General features: G+C 43.8%; 1 protein-coding gene across 2 annotated transcripts in view; it reads left to right on the forward strand.

The window, feature by feature from the left end:
* Nucleotides 1–16429, forward strand: part of GNS (glucosamine (N-acetyl)-6-sulfatase) — a 465071-nt gene that overhangs the window by 318373 nt on the left and 130269 nt on the right. The gene's annotated exons all lie outside the window — the stretch shown is intronic.

A 16429-nucleotide genomic window follows, 5' to 3' on the forward strand; every position in this document is an offset into this window, starting at 1 on the left:
TTTTGCCATAGCTAATTTTAAAATGGGCTTCTAAAGGCCAAGATCCCATGTAACCATTTCTTTTCTTCTGATTTGACTACAAATGTTTTCTCCAACTTCATGAATGTCAGCTGTGTTTGTGTGCTGGTTGAGCTGGCATCTGTTAGCGAGTACACGGACTCTAGTGTCTTTAGTTGGAGAGACACCTAAAATGGAAGTGTAAGCTGACCAAGTCGTTACTGTAGTGATTGTTCTGACACTGTCTCACATTCATCAGTCTCGGTTTCTTCAGTAAGACTACAATATGTATCCAACAACTCGTCAAACATTCTTGAAAATCACTCAACGGCAAGACTTCCGACATCATCCAAAGTAGGTCCTCAAGCATGTTGGAATATAAAATAACCTTATTCCTCTGTTTAATCAGTGATTTAACTGCTTTCAGGATTCTATGGTTTGCGCCCTTTGGGAATGTTGCAAGACATGACCTCAGACGGACTGAGGAATCTTCTGCATTGATCGAAGTGATAATGGTACTGATATTTTAATTGGGTTTAGGACATCTGACGACTTCTTCTCCTGATAGACCACCATAACTGTACCGTGCAAAGTTCCTCTACCATACATAGTGTCCTCGAGGAAGTCAATGGTGTCAGCAGCGTGATAGACAAATCTGCCTCTGACCAACTCTGAGGGAATGTAAGATCCTCCACACTCGTCCATGCGTTTTTATTACCTCTGTGGCTAACTGCGTCTCAAACCGAAGCACTCTTGAGTTAATCAATAGAAGCTCCCATGCTATGCAGAAGTTGAATGATTCATTTGCTGCGGGTAGAGAGCCACTTGCAAGTGCATTTCGTGGGAATGGCGTGTGGAAGAAGCGCTCACGAAGGAAGCTTGTCGTGGTGCTAAAATTTCATATATAAACATCTGTGACAATTTATTACAGTGATATCCCACTTTTCTGAATTACTTTTCATATCCATCTGTCCTTGACAGCACCACTTGTAAAAAAGAACAACTTCCTTTGGAACAACATCTTCCAAATTTGCTTATTTAAAGTTTCCAGTGGATTTCCATTTTTATTACGTCTCTCTGTAAAATCATAGCTGCTCCAAGAAGGGTTCTCATATTTTTCTCAATATCCTCAAGTTCTTCTGCGTGAGATAGTACAACATCTGGTGTGCTGCTAACAATCTCTGCCTCAATGCCAACAAAACAGGGATCGTCCTCATTGGTACCCCTGCTCCCACTTTCCCACTCTGGCCGGCTTCCCTTGGTCCACCCAACAGTGAGGCAAATAATCTGGGTGTCATCTTCGACTCTACTCTCTCCTTCTCTTCTCACATCTCGGACATGTCCAAATAGTCCCACTACCAATTGCACCTCTTCAGAGGTATTCTGCCTTTTCTCACGTTCCCTCAGAGGCTCATTGTCTCCAGAGCCCTGGTTCTCACCAGACATGACCTCTGCAACAGTTTTTCTCAATCTTCCTACTTCTACTCTCTTACCTCTTCAACTTATCCAGAACAGAACCGTGAGACTTATCCTTAGCCTCAAGCACAGGGACCACATCTCTCCGGCGCAGACATCTCTCCATTGGCTCTTTGTTGCTGCAAGGATCAAGTTCAAGACCCTTTGCATAGTCCACAAGGCATGCCTGGGCACTTATTATCTACAGCGCTCTCTTCGCAAATACTCTCCTTCTAGACCCCTTTGCTCTGCCTCCTCCAACTCTCTACAGGTGAGCTGTTTCTTCAAACAGAGATTTTGGGTAAATCCCTATCCTCTGCAGGTGCCTCCCTCTGGAACAGCCTTCCTACCTCTCTTTTTCTTTTATTTTTTTTATTTGCATTTGGTTCAAAATACATAATTCATGTAGAACCTTCACAAAATTTAAAATCTTACAGATAATCATTTAATCAATCATTGCAATTACAAAAATAGCTCTAATTCATTCTCAATGTGCTTAGAAAACTTGCCAATTCATATATTAAGGGTTTATGTGATCCCTGCATCATTCTGGACCACAAAACTTCAAGGCAGTCCTCAAATTCAATTTCCACGAATTTCCTCAATTTAAGTGTCCTTATGTTCTTAAAATACGGACAATACAATATAAGGTGTTTCAACGTTTCATAAGATTCATTACATTCCACAAATCGACATCCCACACAATTATTTGATTTATTCATTTCCCAGTTCTTAGTTCTTTCCCTTGTATGGTATAGGTTTAGTCTAAAGCGAATATATACCTTTCGGATATTTTCACAGGGGAATAACAAGACATGATCATAACGTGGACTGCGCTGGTTAACATGTATACCGTATTCCTTATATAGCCCATAGGTCTTAATTAAATCAATTGTTATACACCAATCCATTTCAAAATGTTTTTTCTTAGCAAAACCAGGACGATATTGTATATCCTCAACAGTTATATTTACATTGTCCAAGATTTGTTGCATTTTCAATTGATAATTAGAAAAGGATTTTGGAGTTTGGGAACCCAACATTTTGTTTAAGTCGATATACAATGAATTTGTTGGAGGATAATGAATCTTAACGTAATTGGACAGCTGTCTCCACTTCCAACGAGATGATAGTGAAACCAGCCCCAGTTCATGTCGAATAATGGCATTTGGAATTGACATGGGGAGAAACATTGCAGATTTCAAAAGAGAGCCCTGTAAGCTATCAAGCACGCTTGTCATGTCACATAGACAAATATCTAATGTATACAATATGACACTTTCAATTTTTAATGTCATAAAATCTATTAGCAGGATTAAAGAGAATTTGCAATATTGGCTATTGATCCTTTTCATTTGAGATAATAGTGGTCGAGTTTTATTTCTAATGATAGTTGACCAACCGTTAATGGAGTTGAGGGCTGATATATAATACCCTAGATAGATAGCATTATTCACACAACAAATTTGTGTATTCAATATTTGCCATCTAAAATTCGCTCTTTTAGATTTAACTCCAAAGGTCATAATGGCAGTTTTCGCTGGGTTAGGTGTCAAGTTATGAGCTTTTGCAAAAGTCTCAAATAGAGAGTTTAGTTTGAAGTCCTCCGGGGTAGGGTCAAACAAGATGATATCGTCAGCGAATGCAATCCATTTCAAATGAATACGCCCCATTCCCTTTTTCCCAGTTTTCACCCAGATCAGATAGGTATAAATTAAATAAGGTAGCCGCCAGATTACAACCCTGTTTCACACCAATTGTTGTGCATATGGGGGCAGTGGTTCCACCTTCTGGTGAGATTCTTATTCTATACGAGGTATTCGTGTGCAACTTAATGATCCAATACATCAACACAGTTGGAATCCCTATCTCCATCATTTTCTTCCACAATAAGTTGCGGACCACTGTGTCGAAAGCTGAACTCATATTGATCATTGCTATATAAACAGGATTAGAATTCTTTTCTTTTGCTCCAGCAATAACATGCGACATGATAAAAGCGTTTAAGGTTGTATTCATGCTCTTCCTAAATCCAGTTTGGTATTTCGAGTACATGTCATTCGCCCCAATTACTTTCTCCAATTCATTTAAAAGAAGGATAGAAAAAATCTTAGCCTCAGTATCAATTAAAGATATTGGACGATAATTTTCTGAGAGAGATGGATCACCCTTTTTAAATATGGGTACTATATTAGCGGTTAGCCATGAGGGTGGAACCTCCCCAGACCTAATGATGGAGTCGAACTTATAGTTTATAATGCCAGCCCACAACACGGGATCAGCCTTATAAAGACATGGGGGAAGGCCATCAGGTCCTGCAGCTTTTGAATATGTCAACCTGGAAATTGCCCACATAATGTCAATGCAATCCCACTTTAGCCTTGGGATATTAGAATATTCAAGAGAAACATCTGGGACAAAACGAAATTTGCAAGGCAGTTGGTATTTAACCTTTATAAATGTTTGCCATGTCTGCTCAGGAATACAGTTTAACGAGAACAGTGTCACACATTTATTATCAGCTTTCAAGGTACGCCAGATTACTCGTGTATCATGAGCCAAAATGGCACGAATTAATGTACAATTTGCGTCGTTATATCTTGAAATACGAGCATATCTCAAATTGTGTTTATAGGCTGATAATATTCTATTCCTCCTTGCCTTGCTATCTTCGATGCCCAAGTTGCTTTTCTTTAAATATCTCAACGCCCTGTTCTTTTCCCTTTTTAATAGTTTGCTTGTATGATCATATAAATGTGTATGTTGCACGTTACTTTGTATTTTGCCAAACCGCTCGAGTGTTGTGGCAACTATATCAGAATAATGCATACACAATGTATATTCATAATTTCTCCCTACTCGTCTAATCCTCTCAATCTCTGAGGAAATTTGTTTAACAACAAAGTTGCAGGTCCCTCGATTCCATCTGATGGAATGAAGAGGACGATCAGTTTCAACCACTGTCAAGGTTATATTTGGCATAAGCGAGTGACATTTTAGTTGAAAAAAGGTAGAAATTTGTGGATGATCTCCTATCTCAATCTGTCCTATTACTAGGGGTGCCATATGCATGATAAGATTATGGGATACAAATATATAGTCTATCATTGAATGCATCGTTCCTCTTGCCCATGTATTTCCTAAATTCATGTCATTTCTGACCATTAAATCCATATCCCAATCCGTGAGGAGTTCTCTAAATTTAACTCCTCTACTCTGAGAAAGAGTGGACGATTTAAGTTTATGGGTTTCAGACAAATCTCTACAGTCACAATTAAAGTCACCGCCTATAATGATTTCACAAGTCTGGTATCTACCAGATATATATAATAAGCATGCATCTAATTCGTCCAACATCTCGTCGACTGACAAGGCAGCTGGATTCCAGTATAAGGAAATTATCATGAGTGAGGAATATCTAAATGAGGGTATTGTAAAATGGATCCCCAGTATACAGGCAGATTCCCAAGCTAATTTCGCTTGAGCCTGCAAGGATATCTTAACTCCAACCAACAGACCCCCAGATGGACGTCCTAGCAGAGATCTCCTTGCAGGTGAGGTAAAAGTTAAGTACCCAGGAATCACGAATGGCTCTGTTTTCATCGTTTCTTGTACCATTATTATTATTGGTTGGTCTACATAGGTTAAAGCAGAGTGCCACTTCATTAAGTTTACATGACCGCAAGAATTCCAAGATATAATTTGCATACTCATATCATTGTATGGCTATTTAGCAGGGATAGGTAATTTTGGACATAGGATTGCCGAAAGCATAGGTTCCAACCATGGTAGTCCTTTTGTGTTGGCTACAAATTTCAATATTTCCAACATTCCTCCATCCAGCCCTGCTTCAGATTGCGTACAAGGCCTACCTGCTACTTCAATCTTTTCAATACCCTTGCCCGGTGTTTCTAGAAATATTAAAGCCTCTGACTCACAGTCAAACGTAAACAGCGTCAAACCCTCCTTTTTTATTTCCTCGCGATTAAACCAGATAAATTTCATTATAGCCTCAGAGGTAAGATAACAAATAGCCCTGTGATTATTTACACTTGCCAAAGAAACCCTTGTAATATCTTCAGATTTGATTATTCTCAATTGAGGTATTTTTGAGAATATGGAGAATGTATAGGATCGATTAATGCGATTATCCGCCAATATCCTTTCATCCCCCTCAAATCCAATAATGTACTGTTTCTCCAATTCCCTTTGCTGTGGCCTAGTGGGAGGTGTATTTTTTCCTGTATTTATTAATGTTACAGCCAATGGGGATGCCCTAGTAACCACACGGGGATTTGACTCAAGTGAAAATGTGCTCTTGTTATCGGATAAATCGTATTCCTTATTTGAGTTATTCATGTTAATTTGATTCTCAGATAAGGACCTTCTTAATGGAGGACCATGGATAGATATATGGCTCGGGGCAAAAAGGGTACCCACATTATTTACTTCATTTATTGATAAATTCCCAGGCTGGGTCCTCAGAAGTGCCTCAACCATTTCTACTTTTTTGCCTTGGCCATTTACCATCACTACATTTTTCTTTTTACCCATTAAACAATTTTCAAGTCTTATTGAATCATCACATATTACATTCATTTCATTACTCAGTATGCACACATTATTTACATGTGTTCTATTATTTGGGACATTAGTACATATCTCACTATTGGTTTTCCTCATAGGTATTTTTAGGGGGATGCTGATTCCTCCGTCCTGATGTTTTATTTGACTTTTCGACGTACAGCATCTGCCTACTATAGGGAAATATTCACTTAAGGTGGCTTTTGCCGAGTTTTGAATAATGAGATCTGTGTTAGACTTTACATTTCCCTTTTCCTGGGTTGAGTGGTCTTTTGGAATAATCGTGGCTATTTTTTGGTGTAACACAGTTTGGGAAGTTAAGGTTTCCTGAGAGTTTAATTTTGCCAATTGTGTGGTACTAGTTTTTATCATTCCCGTATTGGTGTGCATGTCTTCCTTCAATAGCGAAGAGGTGCCAAGGCCTCCGCTTCCTTTTTCCACTCTTACTTCAGTTGCAGGTGTGAGGGCGTCCTGACTCTCTTTGGACAACTGGTCCAAGTCAATGTGCTCCTCATCTGCAATTTCTAGGATAGAAGTTGATTTTATGACCTTCGCCTCCCTCCTTTTCGCAAGTCTTTTCAAAGCACGCATATGCATCCTTTTAGCCCGGCGAGACATAAAGGTTGGGGTTACTTCGGTATGAATATTTTCAATCTCTGCCTTTTTTTGTTTCTCAATTTCATCCAACAAGACAGAAGGGCTATCTGGCAGATCTAAAATCGGAACTTTGGCAATAGGACTACGCTGCATATCAAAAGGCTGTGCTTTATTAAATAGTTGAGAAACTATTGTATCGTTTAATGCGATTATCGATGCTTTAATCTCACTCAGATCATTCTCACAATTGCACTTCAGCGGCTCGGATGATACACCATGTGATTGTCTAGCATTGTTACATTCTAGGTGGGCAGGTAGCGAACATTGCGTACTTTTCTCATGACACTCATTTGTAGCCGCTCTTGATCTTTGGCCACCTATTTCATATTGCAAAGATTTCAGGGTATCAATTGCGGTTATAAAGCCCTCAATTTTATCCATCTTGGAACAGAGATAAGCTATAATTGCCTTTAATTCCAAGTGGGTAAGTTCGTGGCCCTTGTCGAGAAGATCTAATATTTGTGTGATCACTGGAAGGGGGCTAGGAGATTGATGCTCAACACTACCCCTATCAGATAAGTTACCCTCAGGATCATCATTTATGAACCTTCTTTGCTCTTTGATTTGCTCAGGAGAGTACAATGAAGCATGCGAAATCCCTTCAGAGCCTCCTTCGCCTGTTATTTCATTGTGAGTTTTCATGATGTCCTTTCTGCAAGTTGATTTAAAAATCTCCTTGTTAGATGATCTATAAACAAGTGGGGTCATCATATCAATAGATTGACTAACCTGTTCATCTAATTCAGCCATTTTCCTCATAGTTATCCTAAGCGGGTCTTCATTAAAAGTGCAAGGTAGCAACGGGGTTATGCAACACCCCAAACTCACCCTGGCATCATTATTTACTTCCTCTTTTATGGAATTGTACAAAGTGGCAGTTGGGTCGGCATGAATCTGAGCCAAATAAGTAGTTTGTGTTGGAGTATCAATATGATTCAAATTATCGTCTTTAGCTACCTCAGCTAAAGTATTATTATCAAATAGCTCATTAGCAAGAGTACTCCTTTTGTGACCTAAGGAGTCATTATTAGTTTCAGTAAAAGTTTTCAATATTGCCTCAGTGCACCGCCCGCTACGCAATCCATTAGCCATAGTTAAAATGCAAGATATAGCACTTGTGCAATATATTAATGAAGAGACAGAGTTCTCAGGCTGCTAGATAAATGTCAGGATAAAACAATAGTGGATAAAGACTAATCTAGCTTTACACCCAAAATCTGATAAAATACGAATTAGCACGGTATGAGGTGACAAGCACCTAGCACTTTATAATAAAATGTTAACAATTTATTAGAATAGAGCCTCGCCCTCACTCACCAGCGCATATAATAAAATCATACGATCCTCATGTTCTAACAATATATGATTGAGTTCACTACTTTCAGCACAAACCTGAGCGTTAACACTGTTAATAATAAAGCCTCAGTGATCAAAGTGACTAATCACTGCAGTCTCCCTTCTGAATGTGCCGCCAAACAGCCGTACAACAGCCAGTGGGCTTTTCACCGACGGGCTTAACGGCGCGAGGATGGGTTGAGCGTAGTTTTCAACTCGCTGCCAGTCACGTGATCACACACGTGGTCCGACTGACTCCGCCTCCTCCAGGAAGCGGTATGGGCCAGGCAAGAGCAACGCTCGCAGTGCCTGGATGCTGGCAGGTAAAACACAAGGTCAGTCACAGTAATTCACTGCTCACACGCTCTTGGATTCCGAAAATAAAGCCTCTCTTCGTCTTGAGCCGGACCACGAGTTCCTCATCTCTTCCTCTTTCTCTCTCCCTCTCCCCTGCTAACCTTCTTTTTGCTTTTTTCCCTTTCCTTCTCCTCCCCACCTGCTCAGTTAGCTGACTGGTCACCTGGTGCAACTACCAGAACCTCACAAGTCCCAGGCTCCCTCTGCCAGTCCTGCACTTGCCTCCGGGCCTCCGCACTCCGCCTGGCACTACTGCAATATGCCCCATGATAGGGGCAACCACTCTGCACTTAACCTTTGCCCCTGCTGGACTGGGCGCTCTGTCCCCCTCCATGTACCCCTCCCTTGCACTTCCTGTTCTGCGCACTTACTCAGCCTTGAATGTTCGAGGCCTAGCAAGTCTGTCCGTCTCGCACACACTGAAGAACCTTAGTGGGTTTAATGCAGGAAGCCCGCCAAGATGCACTAAGAGAAAGTTCCCTCACCCACCTTGTGTTATGAAAGATTTTCTCTTTTGCACCTTTCCCTACATTGACTTCAATGGGATACACTTCGTTTTGCTTACTTTTTAATCTGTCCTTACTTTTTTAAAGGGGAGTAAAACCCTCATCTTTTTCCTTGCCTTGTGCTCATTGATATGGGGACACTGACTAGTCCCTGAGACTGTCAGTACTGAGAGACTTTCTCTCTTTTGGAATTCCTGTGTTTTGTCAATTGCACAATGCACCGTACAGTGCAGTGAAATGGGGATATGCAGAAGGAGGAGATTGACACACAGGTGGCATGCTTGTTGGCATAAACTTGTATTAGGAAATCTCTCTCCCTAACTCTAAGAGGGGTTTCCCTGCCTCGACTAAGGAACCAAGAAATCAGAATGCCCAAGTAAATAAGAGTCCATTGTTGTGTTTGTTAAATAGCCTACTTCCGTCCCTAACACCTACAACTAATTGGACCTTTCTGCCGCATTCTTTCTGGTAGACCACTCAATACTCTGTGACCACCTGGTCACCGCAGCCCACTTCTCCCAAGAGGCAGTCGCTTGGATCCAGTCCTTCCTCAATAACGGGACCATGAGGGTTTTCTCTCCCCTAGCAGCCGCAGACCCTACCCCCATCACATGTGGCGTACCCCAGGGTTTGTGTGTATCGCCCCCTCTGTACAATATCTTCACAAAGCCCCTTTCCGATGATCTAGATGGTCTAGGTATCACCTACACTAATTACGCAGATGATACACAGATCCTCATCCCGTTGACGGGCGATTATGACAAGGATTTGGCCTTTGTGAACAGAGTTTACCTCATCATCCAGGCATGGATGGCCTCCCATGGACTATGCCAGAATGATGACAAAACAGAACTCCTTATCCTGGGCTTGCCCTCCAATATTCAACTCGGCCCCAATTATGCCTCCTTCATAATTGACACCAATAACATAACTGTGGCCAAAGTAGTCAAAACCCTCGGCTTTTACTTGGATTCCTCGCTTACATTTGGCAAACAAGTAAATGCTATGGCCTCAGCCACATCCTATACCTGTAAGTTAATTAGAGCAGCCAAGCCCTTCCTTTACCCCAATAATTGAGTCACCCTCGCTAGAGCACTAGTTTTGTCTAAATTAGACTACTGTAATGCTCTATATATAGGCAGCAACAACTACATCACCTCCAAAATTCAGACCCTTCAAAACAATGCACTAAGAGCTGCCCTTAGGCTTCCTAAAAATGCCCATATATCAGACCTCAGGAGATCCGTCAACTGGCTTTCCACTAAAGACAAAATACTCCTCAAAACGGCATCTGTGACACACAAATGCCTTAACCACGCAGCACCCCAATACCTAGTAGACAGATTTACCAGACAAACAGCCGCACGCCCCCTAAGAAAAGCCAACTCCAACCTTTTGCTGGTACCCAGATTTAGGCTCACTAAATCTGGTGGGAGCAGCTTCCCTGTCAAAGCGGCTCAACACTGGAACTCCATTCCCCCTGCCCTGAGGGAAGATCTCCCCTACTTACAATTCAGATCCAACCTCTCTCATTGGTTAAAGGAACATGACGTCTAATTACACCGTACCAGCCTCTCAGGGATCCACTGTATATATGCTTTGCCCTCTTCAGGCACTCCTCCCACCAATTGTATATACCTTGTCTTTGCTTGCCTTTTTCCATGTGTGCGCCTGTATACAGCATTGTAACCATGGCTGTACTGTACATATTTTGCTGATCCTGTAACTCAAGCTGAACAACCCTCTTCATGCCTTTGCGCCTGAATACCCCTGGGTCTGGTGCGCTATGTAAAAAATAAAAACAAACAAACAAACAAAAGAGTAGATCTTCGTGGTTCAGAAGAATGGCTCCCTTCTTCTGGACAAACAACCACAGTTCCCATCGCAGATGGGAACTTCGCCTGAGGGAATGACTCCCTTGCCCAGGTCTCAACTCTTTTTTGAATAAAACGAAGTTCCAGCTTGTAGTGATGAAATGGTCTCAGTTTCCGTTCAAAGGCAAGATTCCAACTTGAACATCATTCCTTATTGCCCACAGTTTGCTTCACTATTGGGGGTGCTTGAGAATGCCTTCCTTCTCCAGGTGTTTCACTCAACAGTAGGACGTATACATCCTTCTTCTCTTGGTGTCTCTTTGGCTTCACAGTTCATCAAAGCTTAGGGGGGAATCACTCCCTTCCCCAAGCCCTTTTCAGGCTGTATGCAATGCCAGCGGGGGTAATGTCTCCCTTCCCCTGGCTTCCTTGCTTGGTTGGCCTCAGAGTTCAATTTTACCAGGGGAAATTTCTCCCTTCCCCTGGTTTGATTTGCATTTAAAAAGTTCACAATTCTATATTCATTCCTAGGCTTATGGGTGCGGGTCCCAGACCTATGTATTTACCTTATCCTTCTGCGTAGACCTGGTTCACTATCCTGTCAGGTACTGTGGCTGGGAAGATGATTTGACCTATTCTTCCTAAAAGGGTATGGGTCCCAGACCCGTGGGATCCTCTCCTCTTCGTGTTGCAGACCTTGTTCACAGCACTTAGATGGATTGCCCTATCTAATTACCAAAGGGGCGTGCCTAAGCACTCAGAACGCTCAATTCATAGGTTTGACTGACGGTCGAATGAAGTGCGCCTAGTTGAACCTAGGCATAGGACATGGCATGCACTTAGATGGATTTGGGTGTAGGAATGGGGACATTCTAAGATGGTTCTGGGGGGCATAAAACACGATGCACAGATATTTTTGGGGACCAGAAATATATCACAGGTCATAGGTAAGACCCTTAGAATACAGGCAAGGACATGCCAAAGGGCTGGGCAAAGACATGTGGGTGGCCTGGCACTGCATCTAATCAACACATGTGACTCCACGTGAAGCATTACGCCTACAAGGTATCAGCCCACCCACGATGCTCCAAGATAGTTGCTAGCAACCCTCTGCACACTTTTAACTGCTTAGGTTGGCAGTTGAAACGCAGAATGCTTACATGCAAGTAACCCTTGACATCGCACTTATTAGATTACTTGGTTAGCGTCTTTAGAACGTAGAAAGATACGCAGTAGCTATGTCCCATAAATGTATTTGCCTATTTCACTCAAAGAATCCCATTAGCCATTCCCCACCAACAGCTACAGGAGCAGGAGCTCCCCACCTGCGCTACAGGAGCAGCTGCACACTGCCCACACCTCGAGGGAAGCAGCGACGTTATTGGAGCTTCGCTGCACTTTAAATGTGCCCGACATCTGCTTTATTGTCTTTTGCATCTATGGTGCATATTTGTCTGTGTTCGTTCTGAAAGCAGCCCAAGGCTCGTAATCTCCCTGTGCAGGCACCAGAGCCCTACAGAGCCACGTTCATTGTTGCCTTTACCAAAATGGCCACTCGACCAATGCCCTACCAGCCACAACGCTTCAGAATAACAACCAACAGCTGATCGAAGGATTGCCGTGATTGGCCAGCAGCAGATTTTAGTGCTGCCAATCCCTGAAGCCGGTAGGTAGAAGTAGGCCATGTCTGGTAAGGCCTGCAGGATAAGGCCGCTGTCTGTGCCCCCACACTCAGCCATTGCCCACAGACAGCTATTGGAGCAGGAGCTCCCCACAGGTGCTGCAGGAGCAGCTGCACACTGCCCACACCTCGAGGGAAGTAGCAACGTTACCGGAGCTTCGCCGCACTTTAAATGTGCCCAACATCTGCTTTGTCTTTTGCACCTACGGTGCATATTTGTCTCTGTTTGTTCTGAAAGCAGCCCAAGGCTCGTAATATCCCTGTGCAGGCACCAGAGCCCTACAGAGCCACGTTCATTGTTGCCTTTGCCAAAATGGCCGTTCGACCAATGCCCTAGGAACCACAACACTTCGGAACAACCAACAGCTAATCAAAGAAGGATCGCTGTGATTGGCCAGCAGCAGTGTTTAGTGCTGCCAATCCCTGAAGGCGGTAGGCGGAAGCCAGCCCTGCCCGGTAGGGCTCGCAGGATAAGGACCCTGTCTGTGCCTGTCTGTGTGGTGTTGGCTGCGAGGCACTCTCGCCGTGCACCTTTGCTACACTGCAGCACTTGTCAACCCCATTTAAAGATGCCCCGATGCTGCGAGAACTCTTTTGTTCACGACTGAAACACGCACAATGCCGCAGTGAATCTTAAGCATTACATGTTCTCATATCACTACCTATGGTATGTCCCCTGCATTGCTTAATTGTTGTTGCACTGTTTCACAGGCTTTCAAGATCTGCCATTCTCGGCAGACCTTCTCCCGAACTCGTTTGGTTTATATGCCTGTTTTTCACTGAATGCGCCCTCTCCTGTGAAGGTTTACCTTAGATCTTCATAAATGTCATGTTAGCTCCAAGCGACAATGACTAATACCCTACTTGTCAGCAGTATGGGACTCCCCACGTGTAATCATGGTCACTGACTGTAACCCCCACTAGTCGCACACAGTTAGCACTGTAGGATTTTAGCATCTTCCCAGGCGCATCAAGACCCTACTCGCTTAAGGTCCTCCCCTCAGGCTGAACCCTACCCGCCGCGTATCAATCTGCTCCTCACAGCATCCTCTATCCACACAGTGGGGCACCCTCAACCGGTGTGACCTACCTATCTTTCAACACCTACCCTCTGGCAACCTCCTTTGGCCCCACAGCCCCGTCTGACACCACTGCTCTCCCACGCCCCCCCCCCACTCAAGCAGGCCTGCCATGTACAGGAAAGCACTCCCCGACGCAGCAGAAATCCCACCGACTAGCTTTCTACCCGCTCTTATCATCCTGCCCCCTGACCCATGCACGCTCAAACCGAATACTATAGTGAACTCCACTGAAGGTTTGGCCTACAGACTAACATTGGTAAGGTTCCAGACAGACTAAACCACTGTGCCCAAGGCCTCCAGTGCACAGAAACCAACTACTTGGCTATCGCTCCACACAGACCTCCGCTCTCACTCGCAAGACCTGCTCCCTTCCCAAGCCTCCCCAGCTCCTGCCCCAACTGAACACACATGCCCATTACTGACAAATCAGCTTCTCCCCACTCTGCTCAAACTCGCCCTCACAGAGAAAAACCTCTCCATTGCTAAGCCACATGCACACCTCCCCAATAGCCACTCGACTCCCGCAACGCCTCCTGCTACAAACCATGCACCAAACAAATCACCCTTCGACACACTTCCCACTCGGCAAAGTACTCCCCCCATCCCGCTTCAATGTGCCTTTAACAACGATTGCTCTCTCCCTGCCCATGTCACAGAGGCCCGGGACCTAATCACCAATCACAACTTAGACCTCCTTGCTATAACCGAAACATGGCTCCATGAGGCGGCAGGACCTGCCATAGCCTTAGCCCTTCCACCAGGCTACACCATATACCAGCAGGACAGACAGTATATGAAAGGGGGTGGAGTAGCTCTCATAGCCAGAGAATCTTTGTCCATCCGACAAGACAATTCCTCCCTGGAAGGCAATATGTACTCTATCTCCCTTAAACTCTCCTTATCGCCCAACTGCACCATTTCCATGCATAAAGTCTACAGACCTCCAAGCCCTTCTTTAGAATTTCAGGAAAATCTTCTCCATCTTTTGTGAGAAAACCTAAAAACTCCCATCAAATCCATCCTTCTTGTGGACCTAAACCTCGGCCTCAAGGACTCCATAGACAAACATGCCAAATCAATCGCCAGCACACTCAGCATGGGATTTATGCAACAAGTCACTCTAAAGGACGCATACTTGATTGGGGTTCTGATCACAACTGCTCCACTTCTATAAGCGCCAACACCCCATGTCCGTGGACAGACCATTATATTATTCACTTCTCCATCCCAATGACCTCTAAAGCCATTAAGTCCACTACACCACTGCCACCAGCCCTAGCCAGGAGCCCCCGAAGTTGACCAAAGACAACCTCCTTCCCTTCCTGGAGGTTCCATCCCACAGGCCACAATTCTCTAACGATCCCAGGGTTCTGTTCGAAATCTACAATCTCACCCTAAAAAAACGCAGTTTATACCATAGCTCATCTTAAATGTATGAAAGTAAAGGTGACTTGGCATGCCAACTCCTGGTTTTCTCCCGAACCGCAGGAACTATGCGCCCTTAAGTGCATCATGCTCACTAAGTGGCAAACCAACCCTCTAGACTCCACCAAAGAAGAATTTAAGAAACACTCCACCTAATAATACAAAAAAGCCATCATCCTAGCCAAATCCACAGCCCTCAACACTAGGATCCTCAATGCCGAATCACAATCCAAAGAAATGTTTACCTTCTACAGGGAACTGATCACCCCATCCTCTAGCACACAGGACATCACTAAAGATGAATCCTGGTGTTCTAGCATTCAAAAAGCCATGCTGGATAAAATGGACGTTTTACAGGGCAAATTTTGCGCCAGTCCAGACCCCCACACTCCACCTACCACGAACGCCCCTTCTCTGTAGAAGACACGTTTCACTTTCGGAAATGTCTCAGAAACTGAAGTCCAAGCCCTCCCCAAAAATATTAAACCATCTAATTGCAAAGGTGATATATGCCCAGCCAGCATTATCAAAGACTGCTCCCATACCTTAGCAGCTTTCCTCACAGCATTCATAAATGCCTCCTTTAACTCGGGCATCGTCCCACCGTGCCTTAAAGAGGCCTCGGTACGCCCTCTCCTGAAAACAAACATCCCTAGACTCTTCCTGCCCTCACAACTACCAGCCCATCACCACAGTCCCATTTCTGTTACAAAAAGAAATCTTGGTAAAGCCGCCTACACACAAATCCAGGACTTCCTGGAAACTAACAGCATTCTAGGAACGCGAAAATCGGGGTTCCGCCCTGGCCACAGAACTGAATCAGCGCTTCTGGACTTGAAAAAAGTTATCTGAAATCATGGACGAAGGCAAACCAGCTCTTCTCCTCGATTTATCTGCAGCGTTCGACGTTGTCGACCATGATACCCTCTGCAGGTATCTCATGACATCAGCTCAATTCACTCCTGAAGCCACCAAATCGATCTCCTCCTTCCTGGAAGGGAGAGCCATGATGTTTTTTTCTGAACAGGCCTGCGCAGTACCCTCCACCATTCAATGTGGAGTCCCCCAGGGCTCTTGCACCTCGCCCACATTATACAATATATTTACTAAGCCTCTCTTTGACAAACTGGACTCTCTTGGCATATCCTACACATTATGCGGATGATACTCCGTCCCTCCTCCCACTCTCTGGCTCTTATGAAAGTGATGCAAACACTGAAAAGAGCAGGGTAACTCTAGCCTCCGGACCAGAGTATTATAATAACATCAAGAAACAGAAAAGATATGTCCAGAGCAAAGTATATTTAGAAAAAATGTATCCAAATTTATTAAAGAAGATACAAAAATTGAAAACTGGTGAATAAATCACACAAAATTATTGTACACTAATCATTTTAACATAACAAAACAGCAGCAACAATATGCCGAAAATCGGCTAAAACTTCATCACTCATAATCAACATACCCAGTTCATTCATACGCACACAACTCATCATACCGTGACACTCATCCAAAGAACTAAAAAACACCAAAAAA

This window comes from Ambystoma mexicanum, chromosome 12, assembly GCF_040938575.1.
Source record: "Ambystoma mexicanum isolate Mex_15411 chromosome 12, UKY_AmexF1_1, whole genome shotgun sequence".
In the NCBI taxonomy this organism is placed as follows: Eukaryota; Metazoa; Chordata; class Amphibia; order Caudata; family Ambystomatidae; genus Ambystoma; species Ambystoma mexicanum.